General features: G+C 36.9%; 1 long non-coding RNA gene across 1 annotated transcript; it reads right to left on the reverse strand.

Annotated features, from left to right (window-relative positions):
* Positions 1 to 6,314: 6,314 nt before the first annotated feature.
* On the reverse strand, positions 6,315 to 24,431 carry LOC125752854 (uncharacterized). The gene is made up of 3 exons (XR_007403325.1): positions 24,193 to 24,431; positions 18,224 to 18,296; positions 6,315 to 6,996 (listed from the first exon to the last, which is right to left on the reverse strand). It is a non-coding gene; the product is annotated as an uncharacterized LOC125752854 (long non-coding RNA).
* Positions 24,432 to 26,262: the final 1,831 nt, after the last annotated feature.

Below are 26,262 nucleotides of genomic sequence, written 5' to 3' on the forward strand. Positions count from 1 at the left end.
CCTAGGCCCTATTTTTGTTTGTTTGTTTGTTTGTTTTTTGCATATTTTTTATTGGAGTTTGATTTGCCAACATATAGCATAACACCCAGTGCTAAGCCCATCAAGTGCTCCTCTCAGTGTCTGTCACCCAGTCACCTCATCCCCCCATCCACCTCCTCTTCCACTACCCCTTATTTCACTCAGCATAATATCCTCCTGTTCCATCGACGTTGAAGCAAATGGTGGGTATTTGTCATTTCTAATGGCTGAGTAATATTCCATTGTATACATAGACCATATCTACTTTATCCATTCATCTTTCGATGGACACCAAGGCTCAACTCTCCAGAGTGTAGAGATAGAGGGAACATTCCTCAGCATCTTAAAAGCCATCTACGAAAAGCCCACAGAAAATATCATTCTCAATGGGGAAACACTGGGAGCCTTTCCCCTAAGATCAGGGACATGACAGAGATGTTCACTCACACCACTGCTATTCAACATAGTACTAGAAGTCCTAGCCTCAGCAATCAGGCAACAAAAAAGAAATAAAAGGCATTCAAATTGGCAAAGAAGAAATCAAACTCTCCCTCTTTGCAGATGACATGATACTGTATACAGAAAACCCAAAAGACTCCACCCCAAGATTTCTAGAACTCATACAGTAATTCGGCAGTGCAGGAGGATACAAAATCAATGCCCAGAAATCAGTGGCATTTCTATACACTAACAATGAGACTGAAGAAAGAGAAATTAAGGAGTCAATCCCAGTTACAATTGCACCCAAAAGCATAAGGTACCTAGGAATAACCCTAACCAAAGAGGTAAAGGATCTATACCCTAAAAACTACAGAACACTTCTGAAAGAAATTGAGGAAGACATAAAGAGATGGAAAAATATTCCATGCTCATGGATTGGAAGAATTAATATTGTGAAAATGTCAATGCTACCCAGGGCTATTTACACATTTAATGCAATCCCTATCAGAATACCATGGACTTTCTTCAGAGCGTTGGAACAAATAATCTTAAGATTTGTGTGGAATCAGAAAAGACCCCAAATAGCCAGGGAATATTAAAAAAGAGAGCTGGGGACATCACAATGCCAGATTTCAGGTTGTACTACAAAGCTGTGATCAACAAGACAGTGTGGTACGGGTACAAAAACAGACACATAGATCAATGGAACAGAAATGGACCCTCAACTCTATGGTGAACTAATATTCGACAAAGCAGGAAAGACTATCCACTGGAAAAGGGACAGTCTCTTCAATAAATGGTGCCGGGAAAATTGGACATCTACATGCAAAAGAATGAAACTAGACCATTCTCTTACACAATACACAAAGATAAACTCAAAATGGATGAAAGATCTAAATGTGAGACAAGAATCCATCAAAATCCTAGAGGAGAACACAGGCAACACCTTTTTTGAACCCTTTTGGAACTTGACCTCAGCAACTTCTTGCAAGATACATCTATGAAGGGAAGGGAAACAAAAGCAAAAATGAATTATTGGGACTTAATCAAGATAAAAAGCTTCTAGACCCCATTTGAATGACACTTTCACAGCACTGCTTCCTCTGATCCTAATGTGCTGGTGGGTTTCCTTTTTTGAATTCCCATATTGGGTTTATAGCCCATTTATGGCCTTTATCATATGTAAATAGTTACATGTATCTGTCCCTGGTTCTATTGATAGTAAATTGTCTGATGGCGGGAACTATCTTATATTTCTTATATGCTCAAACAACACTTGCCAGATATATAAATGATTTGAGAGGTATAACTTGTTTCAGTGAAAATTAATAAGCATAGAGTGCCTAATTTCAAGACCAAATCGGGAGTTACAGAGAATAAGTTTCATAGAGGCAAAGATCTCAACATATTACCTCTTTAAAATAAGATTCCAGGGAAGGCCTGGTGGTCCAGCGGTTTAGTACCGCCTTCAGCCCGGGATGTGATCCTGGAGACCTGGGATCAAATCCCACGTCAGGCTGCCTGCATGGAGCCTGTTTCTCCTTCTGCCTGTGTCTCTGCCTCTCTCTCTCTCTCTCATGACTCTCATGAATAAATAAAATAAAATCTTAAAAAAAAAAAAAAAGATTTCACTTTAGAAGAAGAGCAAGTGGCACTCCATTCAGCATTATGTGTCCCACCCAGCAGGGACTATGTTGCAAATTATTGACAATTATGGTGAAAGCCTGAACTAAGAGGTTATTCTTTTTCACCAAACAGGCTCAAAAGAATACAAAACTATAGCACATGAGACTGTCTGATTTAGTAGTATGGGGGTGAGCAAAATGCCAAAGGATGACAACCAGGTTGCTCGCTGGTTGAGAAGCTAGGAAAGTATCATTCATTGGGTCAAGGAACATAAAAATAAAATCACTTTGGGGGATGCATGGTAAGCTAAATTGAAGATACAGTAATCGTAAAGTTCCTGTGAGATACCCAATTAGAGATGTTTAGCAGCAACTCTATATCCAAGTCTGAAGCTCAGAAGACAATCCTGATATTGATGTCATCACCATGTAGGTGGTAGTTAAAATCACAAGAATGGATGAGATCCCTGGGAAGTTCCTAGTGAGTAGATCTCTGGGTTGCAGACTAAATCCTTGGAATATTAGTATTTTAAAGCATGGGCAGGAAAACAGGTGCTGATGACAAAGGGAGTTATCAAGAATATTAAATCTATCAGAATTTAGTTGGACAAAGTGGTCATTGCATTTACTAATTAGAACATCACTGAGATCTTAGCCAAAAGGCAGCATCAGTGGAGTGATGAAGCAAGAAGCCAATTGTTTTGGGTTGCAATATGAATTTGAGGTGAACAAATGAATACAGCAAATGGTATACTTAGAAGATTGACTATCAAGAACATACAAGAGAGGGATCCCTGGGTGGCGCAGCGGTTTGGTGCCTGCCTTTAGCCCAGGGTGCGATCCTGGAGACCCGGGATCGAATCCCATATCAGGTTCCCGATGCATGGAGCCTGCTTCTCCCTCTGCCTGTGTCTCTGCCTCTCTCTCTCTCTGTGACTATCGTAAATAAATAAAAATTTAAAAAAAAAAAAAAAAAAAAAAAAAGAACATACAAGAGATACTTAGCCATTTTGAGAGGAAGAGATTACAGAGAGAATAGCCTAGGCATCAGTGACAATAATGCTGGTTGTGCCTTCCAGTGGCCAAGGCTAGGAGTATTGGTGGTGTAAATTGTAGCACTTAGTGCCCAGTGTGGTGTCTGGTTTTGGTGACCTCACATATCAGGTCTTTAGATGATTTGAGCATGTTCTTGGCTTTATATCTGTGATCTTGGCTGTCCACTCACCTGACTTTTCTGCTTAAATCATCCAGTTAGTTTATTTTGTTTGCAAATGAGTATGCCTACTGATAGTTTGGTCTTCAGTATCTAGACTGGAGACAGATAAAAAAGTGAGTGATAAATCTCAGATTTAAGAAAGTCAGATTCAGACTCAAATATCTAAGTAATTTGAAAGTAAGTTTGTGTTCTCACCAGTCTGGTCTGTTTCTTTCTTTCTTTCTTTCTTTCTTTCTTTCTTTCTTTCTTTCTTTCTTTCTTTCTTTCTTTCTTCTTTCTTTCTTTCTCTTTCTTTCTTTCATTACCCAAATAAGCAACCAACTAATGAACTAACCAACCAAATACAGTTATCAATATTTTATTGATCCTTCTCTTGCTCAGTAATGTGAGGAGTGTAACAGATTAAAGTTCCCAATACCCAGGAGTTCATAGGACAGCAAGGTAGTCTAGTGAAAATCTTGAGAATAAACTGTCAGTTGAGGTATATATACTCAACATGAGCATTTCCAAGGCAGTAAGAGTCTCAGTACTTCATGTCCCTCATTTCCTTAGGAGCAGTTAAAGATTTTTAAAAAGCCAAAGATACTATTTTTGACCCCTCTCCCATACAACTCAGGGTGAATGCAACTCAGGGTGAATAGAATAGCAACTAAAAGTTCAAAGAAATTTAGTTGAGGGCCTTCTTATTATAGGATCTCCAGATGCCATATGGATATCTTCAGAAAAGCCTTTTACTTTCCTCGAACTGATCTGACACCAATATCATGACTTTTCAGCTAACTAAAATGTTTAAATATAATTACTGAGACCTCTCAGTGCACTCATTCCTATTTCTGCGATATTTTCAGTGATGCCTAAAAGACTGATGACATATTCCCAACGATGATATGCTCAAACTCACTTGATAAGAACAAACTAGACAGTGTTATGGTAGCAAAAAATTTATAACATCTTAGTGACTTAGCAAAAAATAATTTACTTCTCTCCCTTAAAATCTGCTGCAAGCTAATAAGACCCTTCTCCATCTAATGAGCCATGATATTCTTGTTTTGGCAATCTCATTTCAACATGTAGCCTTTAAGATCTCCAGAGTAGAGGGAAGAGGGTGTTGGAGGGCCATGCATTGTCTCCTAAATGCCTTGGCTTAGGAGTGATACATTTCACTTCTGCTTGTGCCTTATTGGATAAAACTAGTCGTCTGCCCTGCTAACTGCAAAGGGAGCTGGGAAATATGGAGGAACTCATGAAATATTGAATTTACCTTAGTGCCTCTTCCAAAGCATTTTTTTGGGGGGGAGGTGCAAACTAAGATTTTAAAAGTTTAGAAAAAATAGATCAGCATTTATTTGCTCATGCCTTCAAGTATTCATCCACTTTATAAGCACTAAGTATTCTTTTTATAAGCACTAAGTATCTGATTCTGTATTGGATATGAAAAATAAAAATAATGAATAGGTCTCAAGCTGTTTAATGCCTAATATAGTATTGAAATAATATAGAGACAAGAGACTGATCTATCTATTTATTTTACAATCTTAGGGGGTAGTAAAACAACAGCTGCTTGATAAATGCTTGTCTAATTATACCCCTTTAGATTTTTGCTCAAATATTCCCTTCTCCATGAAGCCTCCCTGATCATCTTTTTTACTACTGTTCAAGACTCAAGCATTCCTTGTCTTTGTTATAATCTGGTCTTCTCCAGAGCACTTATTACAATATATGCTACTTATTTATCTATCATCTCATTCCCCATAATACACTGTACACTCAAATAGGGCAAACATTTTTGTTTTTGAGTCAGTGCTGTTTCAAAGCTTCCACAATACCTAGAATACAGTAGGCTCAATATATATTTATTGAATTATGTGACTGAAGAAAATGATCAAAGCATAAAAGAAGTAGAACTGATGAATGATGAGATTTTAGGTGAAAGCATTATCTTGAAAGGCACAGAGGATCAGGGAAGGTTTGATGGTGAGCTAAGTAGCAAATGTGCAGGTGTGCATAGAGGCTTTCCAGGAAGAGCCCATCATACATAGTGTTACCATCAAGATGAATGAGTAAGTGGTTGGCTGAGGGCTGGGTGAATGAATATGGGCAGGGGAAAATTACTCTGTACTCTCCGTGACTACATACTTTGCTTATGAGCTCTGAAGTATGATGTGAAAGTCTTGTATTAGAGTCAGTCATAAAGCATCAAGAGACTCCCCATGATACCAGGATAGTGGAATGCTGGAAAAATGTGCAACTTTCTGTGCCACAGACAAGTGTTGCAGAAACTCTTCAGAGTGAGTAAGCTCAGGGTTGGGAGGTAGATTACAGGCATGGTAGCTGTTATTTTTGTTTAGTTCTTTGTTTTTGAGGGAATTCAGCTGAATAAGTGAAGCAGAACAAGAACACACTAATAGGTTGGCTGGAAATGATAGAAACCTAAGTATCCCTCAAGGCCCAATACAAATATCTCCTCCTTTCCTGAACATTTCATTCTCTCTCTCAGGCACATGTAGCATCCTCTACATACTTCTATTTGGGGTATAGGTGAATTTTGCAAAAGTGAATTAACTGAATTCTCAGTGTGAAAAGTGAATGATTTGTTGAAACTATAAATATACTGACTGTAATCTATGACAAGAATGAATAGCAGCGCTATGAGTTTTCAACAAATTATCCTGCTTTGTGTGACCTAGTGCCTAAAATGTATTTGATGATCAATTAAGTGCTCACCGGCTGAAATTTGAAACTCAAATCTGTAGGCAAAAATATCTTTATCATTGTCTCCTTTGAAAATAATTTCCCTAAATCAGAAGTCTAAACAGCACCATTCCATAAGATAGTAACATACATTGAAAAGCACCAAGTAGCATGTTCATTTTTTGTTTCTGATTTATTTGTTCATAGACAGTAGATATGCATTAACTGGTTTCATTTTTACACTAGAATTCTGTGCCCTTTGTGCAAGATGTAGAAGTTAATTGGCAGCTAACTCACTTTGATGACAACTTTGGTGTGCTTGAGGGACATATTTTCGTAAATTGCCACATTTTTGATAGATTTTACCATGACTGGTTTACTTATAGATTGTTATTACGCTCCAGTAGGATTCACTGCCTCTGCTCTGCACAGATGATGGGGTAGAAACTCATGCTCTCTTACTTCTTAGCAACAATGATAATAACAATGTATATGCAGTGTGTGTTTTCACAGCACAGCAAAGAAAGAAGAAACCCAAGAGAGTCCACATAGTCATCGGAGCATTTACTGTGAAACTAGAACAAAGTACTATAATTTCAAAGATGCTGTTAAAGGCATCTTGCCTTACAGAGAGGCATTGAAGAACACATCCATTAGACATGAACTTTTGTTAGATCTGTGAGCAGGCTTCTCTCTAACAGAGGTCAATAATGTTGTTTCCAGGCTGCTTTCTCCCTGAAAGCAGTTACCACGGGTTTGCTAAATCCCAAGGAACTGTACTCCCAGTGGTTGCATGGAGCCCAATTCTGAGAGAGCACTGAATTGGCCTTCATTTCCAATCTCTTGCTTAGTGGAGATTTAGAAGAATCATTCCCTTTCCTTCTCGGAGCCTCTATTTTCTCATCTTTGCAGAGATTTATGATTATGTGAAATTCGGGCTTCCAATCAAATTCCTCTTTGATGACAATGAAGTCTCAGGTAGGCAGTGTGATAAGGAAGGGGATGCTGGAAAAGAGTGATGTTTCAAGATGTTAATGGTACAGTTGTGGGGCAATTTGGCTTTTCTGAGAAATGTGTGCAGCCCTACTCATGCAGGACATTCTAACTTCTTGAGAGGAGATAGTGGGATTGCGCAACAGCTTCTTACTCTAAGTCTCCCATGTGCAGAAGGTAACCCTGGGCAGGTCATTTTTCCATTTATTCCTTATTTAGCAATTATTGTCAAAGAATAAACTGTCATTATAATAAACAGCATTTCACCATTACAGTTTGCTCTGTAAAGCTTAATTAAGGAATAGCTACTTTATTTGAAAATTCTAACCAACAAATGAGTTGCCCAACTACCTGCCTTCTTAAGAAAGGACAAAAGACATGGTGTAATCTTTCACAGTAACCAGGGATCATTCTTATGACAATCCATTACCATAGTGGAGTGGTGATATAGTTGGATCATCAGTCAGCACACCCTGCACCAGGCATTCCTATTCTGGGATCCATCAAAACAGAGACCCAAGGATCCCCTACCTGTGTTCCCCAATTTGTTGACAAGTTCTAGTGTATTTATGTTGTATACATGTGCATGAGAAAGAAGTTCACAGTTTCCTCAGACTGTCCACGATGTCCATATCCAAGTTTTTAGGAAATACTGAACTACGCTAAAGTGCTCACATAGCAATGTTCATATGACTGAAGACATGCTTTTAACAGATTCACCTTCATCATTTAGCACAGTGTGGGCACAAAAATGTATGGAAAATAGACTGTGTTTTAAAACACATGAACTTGGAAATACACTAGCAGTGCTCTTTCTTAGTGACTGAAAGGATTTTTCTGCTAAACAGAACAACTGAATGTATACTGGGTCACTGAATAGCAAAAATCCACATGTTAACTTTTTGAGATCTTATTTCTCTTTTATAACCTCCTGGCATTTCCCATACTATGTATTTGCTGCTTTGAATATCATTAGTTATCTTATTATCTAGGATTTCAAGTAAACTAAACTGTATATACTTCCTTAGGTAGAGGCACAATATAATATCTGGACCTGATATTTGAAGCTTCATTTTTAAAAATTCAATTACAATGTAACTGGAAAGAATACTGGCAATTAGCAATGTAAAACTCAAAAGTAATTAATAACCATAAGCACATGTCAGATCCATAAAAGGCCAGTCCCCACCCCTAGTCACTTTTACCACCTGCCAGACCCTCAATCTCAGTTATTATATTCCTCTAAATTCCAAAACTGCAAACACGGCACTTACTTACAGTATGATTTATTACACCAAACCCAAGCTCTGCTGAGCCCCTCTGGTTTATTATTAATAAGGTACCTGTGAGGTCACCATCAAATCTCAACAAGGTACAAGGTTCCAGAGTGCTAGCAATGAAAGAAAATCTTGGCTGATAGAAAAAAGAAGAATTCTCTTCCATATTTGAGCCCAGTGCATTTGGCAAAATTAAACAAAAAATGTACATCAGCAGTTTTGTGTTTGGAGTATCATGTTTTGCAATTTTTTAAAACCCAGATGAAAAATTATGTTGCTGTGCATGAGAACCATTTAGATAATCAGCTACCTGCTTTTCCAATGGGACTTCAGGAGTTCATTCCTGCTATTATGAAAAACAAATGTGGTTGCAAATTAATGGAATCCTTCTCCTTGGAACTGGGAGAAGTTGGACAAGATTGGAGATTGAATATGTACCAGGAGTTAAGGAAGGACCTAGATAACTGAGAGGATGCCAGTCATTTCAATGTTTAAACAAAGGGCTGAGCAACTTAAGTGATGCCCTAGTAATGTATGGCTGAATTTCAAGAAATACACCTAGCTAAAAATTATACTGAATTTATTTAACAGCTGCTAGGGGGCCAGTATTATGTTTTTTGATAAGGGGGAAAATGTCTTATCCACAGATCTTGTTGTCCATAAGCTGACAGTTTTTTGGAAACATCAGAGAGAACATTTAGGGAGCAATTAATTACTGGGCTGCATCTCATGTTAAGTATCTGAGGAGGATTAGTGTACTCAGGGCAGGTTTTCTGAAAAAGATGAGGGTTGAGCACTACCTGGAGATTAAGCATTAGGGGACAAGGCATGTGAGTAAGCAAAGGACAGGAATGGCAGTGAAGATGAGGAGGTAAAGGAGAGACAACTGTAAAAACAAAATGCTTCCAATTCAAAGGATACAACTGTGAGTTATTTGACATCATAGACTATGATTAATATATGTACTGTGACATCCTCCTCAATGACTGGTACAAAGGGAGGTTAAATATGCATGATAAATGGACAAACTGATGAATAAATGTTTGAATGAAAAGAGGGCTGGACTTTTTTTTCATCTTGATTTGTCTACCACTTCACCCTTTCCTTAGATGTCCACTGTGATGTGAGTGTGACTTCAGGATCCATAGTTGGATATCAAGAATCATGTCCCAAAGCCTAGCAAATTTAAAATTAAATTCTAGTGCTTCCACTTACCAACTGGGTAACACTGGGTAAATCTTTTAGAGGACAGATAGATGATAGATAGATAGATAGATAGATAGATAGATAGATAGATAGATGATAGATGATAAATATGTTTGAGAGAGAGAGAGTGTGTGAGGTGGGGGGAAGAGCAGAGGGGAAGGGAGAAGGGAGGGGAAAGTATCTCAGGCCGATTCTGTGACGAGCACCAAGGAGTCCAACACTGGGCTTCATCTCAAGACCTGAGTGGAAACTGGGAGTCAGACACTTAATCAATTGAGCCACCCAGGCACCCAGTTGGGTAGTTCATTTTAACACTCTAAGCCTCATTTTTTCTCATCTGCAAAAAAAAATGTTCATCTTTCCTTTTCATTGTGAAGAGTGAATAAGAAACAACTGGTAAAGTACTCACTCACTTTTTCTAGTGTTTGAAAAATTATAATTTTATTAAATTTAGATATACTAGGAAGACAACTTTATTAGGAAAAAAATGAAATGTCTATCCACAGTGACTTTTATCAATAAATGTAAATTATTTTGAATTACAGACGCTTGTTTATAGAAATAAATGATGTGAGATTCTAAGATATTCAGGAAGACCAAGTCTGAATTCGCTCTAAGCTCCTGAGACACCAATGTTAGGTGTTTGTTAGGTTTTTGTCATCATGTTGAAATACATGGAATAAGGAGGAATGCAATCTAAGTACACTTTCTTAAGTATTCTTCCTTCTTCCTACACTTCTTTTTAGCAAACAACTATCCTGCTGTTTTCTGGAATTGTTGCCTATATCACTGGAAATAATATGCAGCATGAAAGCTATTTGAGTCAGAGTCAGATATCTACTTACATTAGAGAAGAAGAGCTTTGCTGAAGTTGGGAATGTTTCACTTTTTTTTTTTTTAATTTTTATTTATTTATGATAGTCACAGAGAGAGAGAGAGAGGCAGAGACATAGGCAGAGGAAGAAGCAGGCTCCATGCACCGGGAGCCCAATGTGGGATTCGATCCCGGGTCTCCAGGATCGCACCCTGGGCCAAAGGCAGGCGCCAAACCGCTGCACCACCCAGGGATCCCCTGTTTCACTTAATGAAAACTGGGAATGATCTAGATTCACTGGCAAGCACACTGGCTGAGGGAGTTTCTTAAGAGTTTTATTTTATACTTGGAGTCAATTGTGTACAATTCCCATCCTTCATTGGCTTATTAACTCCTGAAAGTAAGATGCTATTTCTTACAAAGGCCCTTTTTCAGGGAAGAGGAGAACCAATGAAGAAGCAGAGGGAAGGATGAGCCTTCTAAAAACTCAGAAATGTTCCTTAGTCTCCTCATGTTCATTGTCCTTCCCTTCAAAATACATACACCATCCCTAGGACAGGATCACATGGGTATTACACTAGTCAGGGCTCTCTAGAGAAACAGATCCAATTGTTGAGAAAGAGAGACTGATTGATTCAGCATCCTGGAGACCCAGAGAGAGCCAGTGTTTCAGTTCATCTTCAAAGGCAAGAAAGAATTGATGTCCCAGCTCAAGGCAGTAAGTCAGGAGGAATTTCCTCTAACTTATGGGAGGTTCAGCTATCCCACTGTCTGTTCTATCCAGGTCTTTAACTAACTGAATGAGGTCCACCCACATTGGGAGAACAATCTGCTTTACTCAGTATATAGATTCAAATATTGACTTCATCCAGAGACATCCTCACACACATACTCAGAGTAATGCTTAAGCAAATATCTTGGTACCCTAGGATGAGTCACGTTGACACAAAAACTATCACATGTAAAAACAGGCCTGAATATCAACAGTCAGTAGTAAATGACATAAGTGACAATGGAAGAAGAAGAAGTTTTACTCCTTCAGAGCACCCTTTGTGCCAATATCTAGAACACGATTGACCATAACTCATCATATGCACTGAGAAAGAAGCCCAGGGAAGACTTGATATTTGTGAAATATGCCTTCATTATGATCTATTTTTTTTTTATTCCACCTACTCCTGAACATAAGCTTGGATATGGAGCTGTTGATAAACACTCAATTTTTAATTCTGTGTCTTATTAATCTTTTGCTGACCACTCAGTGCCTATTGTGAGCCTTAGGAGGAAATGACAAAACCTGTCTCAGCAGTGGCTCATTAAAGGCCAGAAAGAAATGGTCATCATGTGTTATTTTAATGTTCAGTTTTTGGGTTGCAATCTATAAAGCTCTACATATGATACGCTTAAAAGTTTTCTTCTTCCATTGTGTAGACCTGGCTCATGTTGGATAGAAGGCTGAAATCTACCTGAGTATACTATTACCATTCTCACTTCTTTGCCAAAGCCCTTTCACTCACTGTTAGCAAAATAAAAGATGAAAACACAGCTTCCCGAAGCCACTTAAATCTTTCCCAATGACAGAAACATAGGAGGCTAACACAGATGGTAGGAAGACAAACTATGGGTGAACAAGCTAGAGATTGGTCCTCATCTTGCTGCCTAATTGATTTGACTGATTTCTGAATTTGCCAAAGCAACATTAGCATGTTGCTTTCTTCCAGTGTAGAGTCCTTCCCATTTAAAAAAAAAATCCTTTGCCCCATCTATCACAGACCTTGTTCAACAGTACACTGTAGGTTACCTGGGTGGCTCAGTGGTTGAGCATCTGTCTTTGGCTCAGATCATGATCCCAGGGTCCTGGGATCGAGTCCTACAACAGGCTCCCCATAGAGAGCCTTCTTCTCCCTCTGCCTATGTCTCTGCCTTTCTCTCTGTGTCTTTCATGAATAAATAAAATCTTAAAAAAATTACACGTGAAAAAAAATTACACTTGATGCAAGGATGACACAGGTCCTGTTCCTCCAAGACTGAACACAAGTGGGAAACCAAAAGTTCATGCCAAGAACTGAATGGAGAGGTTATCACATAAGAAAGGGCTTTCATCCCAATTTAGCTTAATGGAATGAGATAGAGTTTCAATATTTTGAAATATAGACAAATTGATATGAAAACAAAACAACACCCTCTGTAGCACAGACCCTCAATGATCTAAGAGACATTTTCTCAAAGTCAAAGATGACCACATTATTCTGCAAAATCTTGGCTGTATAAATGAGACCTGTGCTGAGGTCTGCAGAACATACTCACAAAAACGCAAAGACTGAAAGCACAGAAGTGTGAAAACTCCATTCAGGCAGTATGAAATGAAGAAAGCAAAATGATTCTAACTACTCCTACCTAACCTTCACTCCTTTTAAAAAATCAATTTGTGCATTTATTTATTTTAAAAAACTATGTATTGTCTGTTTGCATGCTACCCACTACCATCTACTCTTCCTAATGTAAGACCCATGAGTTCAGGAAAGTTGTTTTATTCACATTTATATTTTCAGAATCTAGACCAGTACATGGCACAAAGGTTTCCAGGAAACATATTTGGATTAGTTGACCAAAATCATACAAAAGCTAGGAAATACTTAGCACTTGTAATCAAGGAGAAACCAAGTGCAAACAGTTCAGCTTGAGAAAGAAAAGGGTTAATTGACCCACGAGTCTCACAAGCAAAGAAAAAGTTGTTCACAGGAATAAGTGAATAGGGCCATTTAATGTTATCCCATCTGTACTCTTGGGCTCCAAGTGGCAGGGGTGGAAGTCAAGATTTAGCTATAACACAGTGATGGGGAAATTTTTAACTATTAACTTATGGGAAATTAATCATAGGCTTGTAAACAGAATACCAGGTGATAGTCCTCATATGGAACTTTTACCATGCATGGCACATGAACTGAAGACTTACACTTCTATGGTGGCCTCCAACTGTACTAGGAGCAAAAGACACATAGAAGAGAGTCTCTTCCACTGAGAGAAGTAGCTCACTGCTTCTTCCTTACATAAAGCAGTAATGCTAAGTCTAGCAAAGAAACACATCAGTGTTGCTAGGTTTAAATTTAGGATGGGGTCTTGAATAATATAAGCTAAATTGAATAAAATGGACATGAGAAATTGAAGTTCTAACAGAGAAGATGAGTCAATGTGGGGAAATACAGGGATATGGAGTTACAGGTAAAACTGGATGGGATTTTTTCACACAGGAGAAGGGAAATCTTGTCCCTGACCCTCCAGGGGAAAGAGCTAAATATAGCCATAAATAAGCAATATATTTAGTTTGTTGGGTGGTTTCTAGTTTTTATTTTTATTTTTAAAAATATTTTGTTTGTTTAATCATGAGAGAGAGAAAAAAAGTGAGAGAGATACACAGAGAGAGAGAGAGAAAGAGAGAGAGACATAGACAGAGGGAGAAGCAGGCTCCCTACAAGGAACCTGATGCTGGACCCCTGGATCACACCCTGAGCCAAAGGTAGACGCTCAACTGCTGAACCACCCAGATGTCCCTGTTTCAAGTTTTTAAATTCCAGTTAGTTAACATGTAGGGTAATAATGGTTTCAAGAGTAGAATTTAGTGATTCATCACTTGTATATATCACCCAGTGTTCATCACATTAAGTGCTCTTCTTAATACCCATCACTCATTTAACCCATCCCCTACTACTCACCTCTCCTCCATCAAATCTCAGTTTGCTCTCAGTAGTTAAGAGTCTCTTATGGCTTGCCTCCCTCTTTTTTTTTTCTTTTTCCTTCCCATATGTTCATCTGTTTTCTTAAATCCCACATATGAGTGAGATCATATGGTATTTGTCTTTCTCTCACTGACTTATTTCGCTTAGCATAATCATACACTCTAGTTCCATCCACATCATTGCAAATGGCAAGATGTCATTCTTTTTTGATGCCTGAGTAATAACATTCTAGTGTGTGTGTGTGTGTGTGTGTGTGTGTCACATTTTCTTTAACCATTCTATAGTCAAGAGACATTTGGGCTCTTTCCATAATTTGGCTATTGTTGATAATGTTACTATAAACACTGGGATGCATGTGCCCCTTTGAATCAGTATTTTTGCGTCCTTCAGTAATACCTAGCAGTAATAAGCAGCAGTTTTATCTTGGTGGGGAGAGAGAAAAAAGTTTTTAGAAAAATTGTTCTTGAAGTCTTCAATATTCTTCAAGAAATAAAAGGCAAATTTGTTCGCTGAGGATAAAATTTATGTAGTCAGATAACAGTTTTAAGACAAGATCTGAGTTTTAAAAGAGTAACTGAGAAGAATAAGAGCAATCCTTCCCAGGAAGAAAACTGAAATGATTGCTGAGTGATACTGAGACTCCTGTAATAGTGGACACAGATTTAGATGTCATATACAGGCATGGTGATATTTTCTTCAAAAGTTACCAGTCACCTAGGCACACAAATAGAGAGTGCAGACCGTGGTTACCCGCCCCCCACCCCCCCAGCCTGGGCTGCCAGGAGTTAGGTGGCAGATAGCAAGATGACTGATGGTTCTAGTAAGAGAGAAGTTCGGATGCATCATCAGTTAGTGGCACAGCTATTCCTCTAGCCCTGTCACTTTGCACCTGTCATAAGTGCAGAGTGATCTACATAAAATAGAGTCATCCCTTACATTCTTTAAGCTCCTCACTAAAAATAGGAGAAAATTCATACCCTTTTCTATGGATGCTATGTGACATATCCCTTCATAATATGAGCACAATCTACCTCTTTAACCTTACCTCTTAATAAATGCCCCACTGCCTAATCTTGCTTCATGCTTTGTGAGTTCTTTTCCAAATAGGGACCAATTTCTGTCTTTTCCATTAGGATGCAGGGATTTCCACACCTAACTGCTAGAATGCTTCTATCTTCAGTGAATTTCCACAATCTGCTCCCTCTTCTTAAAACATTCTTTGTCATGTCTGAGAACTCATAGGCTTTGTTCCTAACACTCATCATATATCACTCTGTCAAGCTTTCACTTCTTAATTTCAATGAGTTTTGATGTATGCAAAGTGAACCACTCTTTCCCTTATACAAATTTTATAACTTGTCCGTATTTCCAAACTTACTTGATTATAATTATACATTTAAATAATGTTTCTCCTACTGGATTGTGATCACATTAATAACAATGACTTTCCATCACATTTTTTTTTAACCTCAGGACTTCAATGAAACACTGGAGTTGCTCAATAAATATGCATTGGCCTCAAGACACTGTGACTGTAGAGTTAGGTATCGGAGATAACGTGTATCTGAATAGTGAAGGGGCACCAAACGGGCAACTCCAGACACAATGAAAGATGCAAAGAGACCTTAGGTTTGGAAGATAATGACAGCTCTGCCTTTATAGACTGCTTCAGAGAGTAGCACATAATATAGATGCAAAGGTCAGGTGAGCTAGACTATAGAAATCTTTAAAAACTACATAATGAAGATTAGATGAGATACTGTTGAAAATTAGAATCCCAATGATTAAAATGTTTTCATTCTCTTTTCTGAGAAACATTAGAAGATGAAATTACTAAAAAAAGTCACTTTATACTAAAATTTACTAGTCCAAACTTTTCTATAACTATATGTAAAAGTATCTTCTTTTTTCACTTCACTGAGTTTTTACGGGATTAAATTATTAAACATAATTACACATAAAAAACCCTACTAAAATGAAAGGTGCCATAATTAAACAAAATTAAATTACAAATGTCAGAAGCCAGACACAAAAGAGTTCAATTCCATATGATTTAAATTCATTTAAAGTACAAAAACATGAAAACACATTAATCTATGTTGTCAGAAGTGAAGATAATAGTTACAGTTGGATGTGATACTGCCAAGGATGGACCAAGAAGAGAGTTTCTGAGCTACTGGATTATTTTTTTTTTTCTATGATTTAGGTGCTAGCTGAATATACATGTGTTCAGATTATGAAAGTTCATGGAGATGCACCTTTTTCTAAATGTATATCACTTTTAAAAATGCTTTAAAAGTATAAACCCAAGGCTAAGAGTAAAGTTTGCAGAAAAAAAAATATATATATAATACACAAAAAAGATTACTGTGTCTAATGTAAAACAAAACAAAACAAAACAAAACTCCAACAAATTTATTCAAAAAAGACAAATAACCCAGGAGAAAAATGGGCAAACAGCATTAACAAGCAACTCATAGAAGGGATACAAATGGCTAATAAACATGTTTTTAAAAAGATGTTTAATTTATTATTGATCTGGAAGCTGCAAATTCAAACAACAACTAGCTACCATTTTTCACCTAACAGACCAGCAAACATTAAGAAGATGGATAATACCATAATGGTCAGTGTTTGTTGAGTACATACTATGTGATGACATTTTTCTACATGCTTTATTTTTTTTATAATCCTCATTTAACTTGTGGTCTCATTTCTAATCTCCATTTTACAGGAAATATTAGTACTTTTCTCAAATAGTAGGTGGTAAAGTTAGGCTTCAAAGCAGGCCATTGATCCCACAACTCTTAGCCATTATTTTAGCTACCATTTTGTATATTTTATGTTCTCTATTGAATTCTGCATGTTAGTAATGAATCTCTTTCGTCTATAGACACTGACCAATTCAGAAACCAAATAGGAGCAGAGGGTAATTAAAAAATATATTTGTTATGTTATGGTGGTTATTAAAATTGCTACTTTAATACTTTTCATGAGCTGCCCAAGTATCTCAATGATAACTTGAAAATGGTTCTGTCATGGTCCTTTGTATTTTTTTTAATCACTAAACTACTAAAAATTAAGTCTATAGACACGTGCATTGACTTCATTTGGCAAATGAAGTAGAAGAAATGTTGGGATTATGCTTAAATTTAGTCATAAAGTTTAGTTTTAGATTGAGTCATAAACACTGAATGCTATAACCAGACAAATGGCAGGAAAAATAACATAGATACTATTTTCTTCATCTTTTGTAACCAAAGGTCAATGAAACATAGGAGGTCAGGAAAAGAAACATGAAGAGAGAGTAAAATTATAATGCTATTATTGCTAAGTAGATATTACTTTTAAAAAGTACTAATTAGAAGCACCTGAGTGGCTCATTTGGTTAAGCGTCTGCCTTTGGTTCAGTGCAGGATCTTAGGGTCCTAGGATAGAGTCCCATGTTGGGGTCCCTGCTTAGCAGGTTATCCCTCTTCTTCTGCTGTTCCCCTGCTTGTGTTCCCTCTCTCTCAAATAAATAAATAAAATCTTTTTTTAAAAGTGCTGATTATATTACATAAAATATTACATAAAGTTATAGTTACCTTTAGAAACACCATAGAAGAAAAGATACAACCTTCAAAATTATCAGAACATATGCACAGAATATAACAAAGAAAATCACCATGTAGAGATTACAAAGCACAGGGACATATCACAAAAAATCTAAAACTAAAGATATCTGTCATATATGTACATACATACATTTTTTGTATATTTTTTATTGAAGTTCGATTTGCCAACATATAGCATAACACCCAATGCTCATCCCATCAAGCGCCCCCCTCAGTGCCTGTCACCCAGTCACCCCATATATAAATTGACTACGATACCAATTGAAAGAAACAATATCATTTAGACCACAAATCAAAACCTCATATACTCCATACCAGAGAAACACTTAAAACAAATGATTTAGAAAGGTTATCAAAGTTTTAAATTACAGAGAGTTGGTAAAATGTCCTTCACCCACACAGGCAGAAACAATAGATAATGATGTGATTTGAGGGGGCAGAGATTAATTATAAGCCTCTCACTTGCTTCTGAACTACGCTGGAACTTAAGAATACAGATGAGGCACAATACAGTGCCTATTTTGGTAAAATTATATTGGGGACATAGCTTTAAAATCTGAATTGAATTTATCTACTCAAGGAAGGTACCTGTAGGGGTTCTGGCCCCATGATCATGTCCCAGGAAGTAGAAGTGAAAGGATGCTTTACTGCAGGTCTGCATCTGAGGGAGGAAAGGAGAAGGGTGGTAAGGTAAGAGACAGAAAGAGACAGAGGGGAAAGCACACATGTGCCTGTGCACCAAGAAGACTTGGCTCCTTATGAAAAGTGACCACTGGAGTCTTTCAGACAAGTTTGTGGATAAATGATGTGATTATTCACTGATACGGAACAGTGCAAAGGGCCCATATTAGGGGAGAAAGACAACATATCTGGTTTTATATATATTGACTTTAATATGCCCAAGATAACATCAAGAAGACATAATATATAAGTCTGGAACAAAAAGAAGAGCTGTACTTTATCATTTCTCCCACTTTCCTCTTTCTCACTATGGGAGTTTTGTTATTCATTCATTATGCATAAGATTGAGAATGGCGTTTCTTCCAGTGTCACTTTTTGTAGTGTAATATTTAAATAAAACCGATACTCAGCACCAGCCCTTTTTAGCATGGTGCTCCTATTCATGATTCTGGATAGACTTCATGGTCATAGATTTCTTGTTTTTTGTTTTTTGTTTTAATTTTTCTGTCTTTCTTCCTTTAAAAGAATTCTCCCCAAGACTCTCTCACAGGTACAGAAGTTCCCCAAGTTCCCAAGTTCATCCCTGTTTGAGGATGTCTTTATTTGACACTTGGATATGAGACATATCTCAGATTGTTATGACAGTTTGGTCACAAACTATTGCGTGCTGAACTTGTAGACCTAGGCTTTTTTGGTAAAAATTCAGCGCTGTTGTAAAGAATCAGAAAGTGAATCTGATTATTTTTTTTTCACTTTGAGAGTTGTTTTTCTGCTTGGATGACTGAACATTCCTTTCTCCATTCATGAAGTTCAGTAATTTGTTGAGGATATGTTGTGGCAGTAGCTGTTATGTATGAATTCTTCTGCAAAAGACACATCCTATATTTGTTAAAATCAAGTTCAGCTGCAATTATCAGTAAAACCCAAAATAACAGTGAGTTAACAAGATAATAGTTTATTTTCCTCTCATACTAAAAAAATCTGGAGGAAGCCACTATGTCAGTATTCTAAGCACCATAAGGAGAAATGCTGAAAATGAGCAAATGATGTTCCTCTGACAATATTTCCTGTAATTCATACACATTCTTCTTGCTCACTTCCCATTGGTCAAAATTTAGTCCTATGGTCACACTTCGGTAGCAGAAGCAGTGGAGAAATGTTGTTTTTACTCCAAGCAACCTATTCCCAAATCCTCTATTTTCTCTGATATGGTCTACTTGAATTACCTTTGACTCTTCCTGCCTAATGTGAAGCATTTGCTTACTTCTCTGAGCTGCCATTTAAAAGTGACATTTCATATTCACTGTCTTTTCTGTATTCTGAGGGCATAGATGGAGTTAAGGGAAATGGGATTGCACAGAGAACACAACTAGGGAGATGTATAAACCCATACTGAAAGCTGTGGACTCTTCTGAGATCATTGAGCCTACTCAGGAATCAATCCTGCCCCCATTGAGTAACACCTTTGAGTCTCAGTCCAAATAAGACCCTGAGTTTCCATCAGAGAGAAACAGTCATGTTACTCATATTCCTTTTACTTACTGGTAACACTCCAACAGTTGTGGCCACCCTGTCAGAAGAAAAGAAATGCACTGAAGCACTCATGTTTAATGATTCAATCTAAGAGCTAGGGAAACTTCTCTGAGGCTCTTGGGAAATGTGCAGAACCTGAGGCAAACTGAATAATTTTGCTGAGGTCCATGAAAAAGACTTGGACAAAAAATAAAGATCTAAACATTAAGTTCAATGGCAAGAATTTATATGGTAAAATTTGTAAGAAGAAAGAAAATTCCAAGTATTAATTTACAAACATAATACAAACCAATTTTATTCTGATATAATTTGCTTAAGAAATGAAAGCAAATACTAAATTATATGAATTATTTATTTGGAAGAATGTCTAAGGATTGCAAATAAGTTTTTTATTTTAAACAAAGTAATGGGAGTAGATTTTCTCTCCTAGAATGTAAAATATATTTTAAAGCTCTAGTAACTAAAGGATGTGGGATAAAGCCAAGAAAAGGCAGAAGCATCGGTGCTACATGTTGGAAAAATCAGGGGAAAGAATATATTACATTCATAGTATATGATCAAGTAAGTCTTTCGAATCCAAAGGGAAAGGGTATTTTTTTAAAAAAGGCTCAACACCTAGAAAATAAAAGAACTAAATCTGAAACTAATGTAACATTGCATTTGAACTATACTCATATTAAAAAAAAAAAGCCCTAAACTATATCAGACACCAAAAAAATGTAAAATGCATTAAATATTCAAACTTAGAAAAATCTGACCAAGGAATAAAAATACTTTACTAAATTTGCATTAGTAAAAAATATAATTGTGTATTCTTGTATCTTGTGTATTCATACAAGACACACCAGTAAAAGTAGAATGGGAAAGTTATGTATGATCAGTGAATTGTATTTATGTCAATATTCTGGTTGTGATATTCTACTATAGTTTTGAAAAATGGTTCCTTTGGGGGAAACTGGGAAAAGTGTACAAATGTATTGCTTTTGTTTCACTTGAATCTAAATCTATAATTATCTCAATACAATTTTCAAATAAAAACCTATGAAACCTAGATTTTTCCCTCCTCCAACCTATATTGTTAATATTTATCCCCGTTTATTATAGCCTCTGAACGTCACAATATTGAGTGTGAGCAGAATAGAGAAAAGCTATATATTGATGCCCATTAAACCTTTGTGAAAGTTTGCTTCTTTGAGATAATCTTGGGTCACTATATCTTTAGCTCCAATGGTGATTTATCAGATATCATGAGATCAATAAAATTAACTGGCTGATATAAACCAAACAGCATTTTTTTTTCTGGATAGGAACCATATAGAACCATTAATATGAATTTAGATTTCAATATTTATATGGAAAATATACAAGTGAGAAAAGCATATTATATAACAGCACAAAAGATACTGTCTCAAAGGAAACATACACATGTACATACATATATATTTTTTAAAGAAAGTGTTTTTATGGCGTAATGATCTTTCTTTGAAACTTCTATGCTTTTTCTGAGAGCATGCATAAGATTCTGCTTCCTGTACACAGTGAAGAGCTGTAGCAGAGAATGTTCATCACAGAATGTTTTATGCAGAATTTTATATGCCCTTGCTACCTGGTTTTTCCATCAACTCAGTTGACCCCTCAAAGCATGAAATTGTGGTGGTAATATTTGGCAGCTTCTGGCTCCTTAAGGTCCCATTATTCAAACCTTGATCTCTGGCCTGCACTCATTTAACTTCTGATTATAATTTATTTCATAACCAACCCTAATATGCCCTCCTTTAATTTCTGATTAGAATTTATTTGTTTGTAAAAACTCACTACAGGCAAAGGTATGGCCTCAGATGAGCAGGCTTCCCAGTAAAGAATTTCAGAACCAAGTCAATGTGATTTTCCTTTCCTTATAACCTATAGCAGGAAAAGGAAGAGGGACCATCATTTTACTCAATGAAATGCTGCTGATCTAGCCTGTGCTTTAACTTTTAACTTTTTTTCAAGGTTTATTATCCCTTCCTTCCTTATTACTTATTAACATCTCCTCTCTCATGGCCTGTTTACTTAAAAGGAATTATATACAACTTTTTTTGGGGGGTGAGTACAGTGCACCAACTACATTTTTTAGTATCATGCTGACACATGCTCAACTGGAAAATTATCCCCATCTCAACTGCTTGTCTTAACAGATCAATGTGAATGTAAATGAAGGAAATGAGTGAATAGAGATTTATATTTTTATCAAAGGAAAAAAATGCACAAAATAAACTGAATCCGGTGTCCTACTTATCCAGTCTCAGATGCTGTGCCTGGGTTTACAGAGACAAAGCTCGGCTCTCTAGCAGAGGACTCAAGCTCATCTTTTTACTCTGCTTCATCTCTATTTTTTTATCCTAAACAGTTTCTTGGGCCTGCCATGTTTTCCTCACCCTACTCAAATATTTGACATTTCTCAAGGCTCAGCCTTCAACACTGGCCTTTTGCTCACCAATACTCCTGCCCAATGACCAGTCTACACTCTTACTCCTGGGTTTTCCAAGCCTCACATATCTTATGATGTCTATTTTGATTTCTTACTTTCATCTTAATGCACAGCAGACCATATCTGTAAGTCTTCTTTGCTACAGGACCAAAAAAATTCATCACCTTGATCCCTTCTCCAGGCATTCATCTGCTTTGCTAATCTATTAAAGGCCCACTGAATATATTTTGCATCATCAGAACCATTCTGTATGTAACAGAAAAGTAGAAAATAAATATTAATATGGTCAAATTGAGGAGTTAGAGTCAAATTGAAAAGCCTGAAATTACGGAGTCCATGATAATGCAAAGACTGACAATCAAATGGTTAAGCTGAATTTAATGTTATAAACACTAACTGGCAATCAGCTCGGGGCCAATTAGAAATACTGAAGAATTAAAACAAATCAATTTCATTGAATTTACTTCAGATCATATGGCTGACAGCTAAGTGCCTTGTGGTAGAATTTTTTTTCTCATGTTAATATAACCAGTAGATAAGTTTCTACCAATCTCAGTGCCTGGAGCAGTGGCTGACAAGTCCTATGGGTGGGAACACTAGGAAATACATTTCAGGGAGAATGAACGGCAGAAAGTTATAACTGCACTCAGTGGAAATGATGGTAGATTCAATCCACTCTTAATTAACAATTCAATATAGTTTACATACACTTTCCCTTTCCTCACCCTCACGAAAATCACTGTGTAGTAGTTATTTAGACAATGAGGTATAAGATTTTTTTAAATTTCAAAATTCTGTGATATTGGTAACTATATTCTTAAGCAGCATTGCTGATTTTGAGTTGAGAATAGAATCACATATGACAAAAGCTCTTCTGTTTGGAATGTGATGTTTTTAGTGCTCTCTTTGGGACCCTTAAATCTTTAGAACAATAATTTTGTGATATTTTTGTCATTGGTGACATTAAGTGCAGAATCACTTATGGGACTCATCTATGACTCAATGACCATTCTAACTGATACCACATGTGCAATTAGAGTATCTAGAAATGTCATATAATTATGATGATAGCAAAAAGGAAGATAGCTGCCTTTAATGGAGTGTTTACTCTTTGCTAGTTGTATATAGACATTTTATTTTAAATATAATCATCAAGTTAAGAAAGGAAGGTAACACTGGAAATCTAAGACACTATACTCATACATTCATTCTTCATTCTTACTGTTGCCTATGATTTAATACTGCTGTGCTAGACACTAGAAATGGTCAGTGCTACTCTTTCAGGTGGCAATGGTACCATTTCAGCAATGCCAGGATGATTAAACTCTTGTCAAAAAAACATACTTCATTTGAAATAGCTGAAGGCTTTAAAGCTCATCATTAATGGCCTATTTCCACACTTCCAATATGGTAGGCACTAGACACATGTGGCTCTTTAAAGTTAACTGAAATGAAATAAAAATAAAAGTTGAGTCCCTCTGGCATACCACCCACATTCCTATGGGACATTTCTACCATCACAGAAAGTTGTATTGAATAGCAATAGATACCTTTCATTGTTTCTTATTAAAGTGCAAGTTACCAAGCAATCATTTATTATTTATACCATTGGGACAAAGTATGTTTAGATCCTTTTCTAAGGCCATGTTCTGATATGTAGAAAGGGAAGGGAACATGAAGGTACTGAGGAAACTCTTCTCAACTTTCCCATTTTAAACACATTCAACTCCCATGCTATTTGCTCACACTTACAGCAATAAATTGAGTCAGTAGATCGACAACTCTGAAGGAAGACCCTCTATGTTTTCCCATCCTATTATTTTAATTAGCATTCCACTGTTTGGCATTACCAAGGATATTGGTGTGCACGAACCTCACTCATGAGGAAAAGGTATCAGCCCGGGAACAAATGCTCCTGAGTCAAGATGGGCAATCAGTGTCAGTTTGGTGGGAGTGAGACTGTCCAAAATGCTCCTCTGCCCTTGTGTTGATCACTCCTTCCTATGCACCAAGAACGGCACAGACGTTGGAAGCCTCCACATATTCTGCTTTGGTAAATTTGGAACTTGCAGTCAAAAGGGACCAAAGGCACCACTGCATGTGCATACACGCGTAGCTAAAAAAAAAAAAAAAAAAAAAAAAAAAAAAAAAAAAAATCAAACAAACAGTAACACCCAAAGAAGCCAGCAACTCTATTTGAACAGATCTTACTTTCCAAATGAAAGCAAAACTCATCACTTCCCAGGTTAGAACAGCTGAGACCCATCAACCAACGGAAAACAATTTGTTCGGAGTAGAAGCTGTCACCGGCTATTACCACGTGGAACGTGAAAAGCCGCTGCAGACCTCGGCTCCCTGATTCGGGCAGGCCTGTTCCCATTTCACTTGACAGCTGTGGACATTGGAATAATACAAAACATAACCTAATCAACAGACTGTGAAAAATCTGAAAGCTAAAGACAGATGTTCTGCTGCCATCACCACCTTTCATAGTTAATTATATTTATGTGGGGGGGTGGGGGGAACAAGTGATAAGTCAACTCCTTTAAGAAGGCTTCCTTTACTATTAATGGTGAGTAAGTATGGAGTTCTCTGTCAAGCGGTGGTCCTCAATTGGCCTAAATCTGAGCTTTGGTGGCAGATGAGCCTGTGCGGAATTGGCCTATTTCATACAACAATCTACATCCATGGCCCATCGCCTTATTTTTAGCTGCTTCATTCAACTTCACTGTTCTGTTTCAGACAAGGCCTACAATGTCAAATGTATATCCAGTCCTTACTGAATGCAGTTAGTGTACACCAATCACTGCCAAACAGACTAAACGCAAGTACATTTTTCCCATCTCACTTGAAAATAATCAGTTTCCTTTCATATTTTGAATGTACAAAGATCCCACAGAAATCTCAGAAATGAAAAAGGAAAAATACTGTATCATCTGCTCCAGTGACTAGTTCCAGGAAATGGCTTCTCTAGAAGTTAATTAGAGGTCACAAACTTACCTGCCTATAGAGAGCAGATATACAAATCAAATGTCTACTTCGTGTTTTTTGAATGTCAAATAGTGAATTACTTTTTAACTTGCAAGGGCTCCTATTACTAGAGAATATTACTGTTTTTAATTTTTCTGCAATGAATGAACAATAAAATGACCATTACTTATCATTATGACACTCCTTGTATCAGTTTGGAGGAAGGAGTGGCTTTTGAGTACATGATATTCAGATCCAACTGCAAGATTTGAAGTAAAACCATGCCCTGCTGTTAATTTAAACAATTCCCTTCACTTCTATGGAGATCAGTTTTCCTGTCTGTAATATAATAATATAGTTTTGACCATTATTTGGAGAAATATTATGAAGCTAAAACAAGTTGAAAAATATTAAGAATTCAACACAATAAAAATTTAGCATTTGACTTTGATAATTATTAGTAACTACCATTTTTCTTTCAAAAGGGCTTTTTGTCTATGGAAAAGAAAAAAACAGAGCTGTCATCATATCATCAATTATTAATCTTACAGATGCTATTACATATAATACTGCTTATTAACTATCTATTCTATAACAAAACAATGTACACTAAATATCTCTAAAAGCTATGTGAGATAGACACACTTGCTAAGATCCACCCTCTATTTTTTACTAACAATGACCCAATTCTAGTTGGCCAGCAGCACTGCCAGCCCCAAGGTCAGCATTCTTTTTCCCAGAGATGCTTGCAGCAGGTGGTGGTCATGTTTAACAGTTCATACTGTGGCAGAGCAGCAAAGTCCATGGGGAGGTTACAGAAAGCAAAGCTTTTGCTTTGTCTATGAAAGGAAACAGAGGCTGAATATTTAATCCTTCTTATTTCTACCCTAGACACAGGCAGCATGTCTGAAGCTCTGGAAGAGGTGGGGCATAGGGAAAAGCCAAGGCAACTGCAGATTGGTTGTCAACAACA

This window comes from Canis lupus, chromosome 17, assembly GCF_003254725.2.
Source record: "Canis lupus dingo isolate Sandy chromosome 17, ASM325472v2, whole genome shotgun sequence".
NCBI classification, from domain to species: Eukaryota; Metazoa; Chordata; class Mammalia; order Carnivora; family Canidae; genus Canis; species Canis lupus.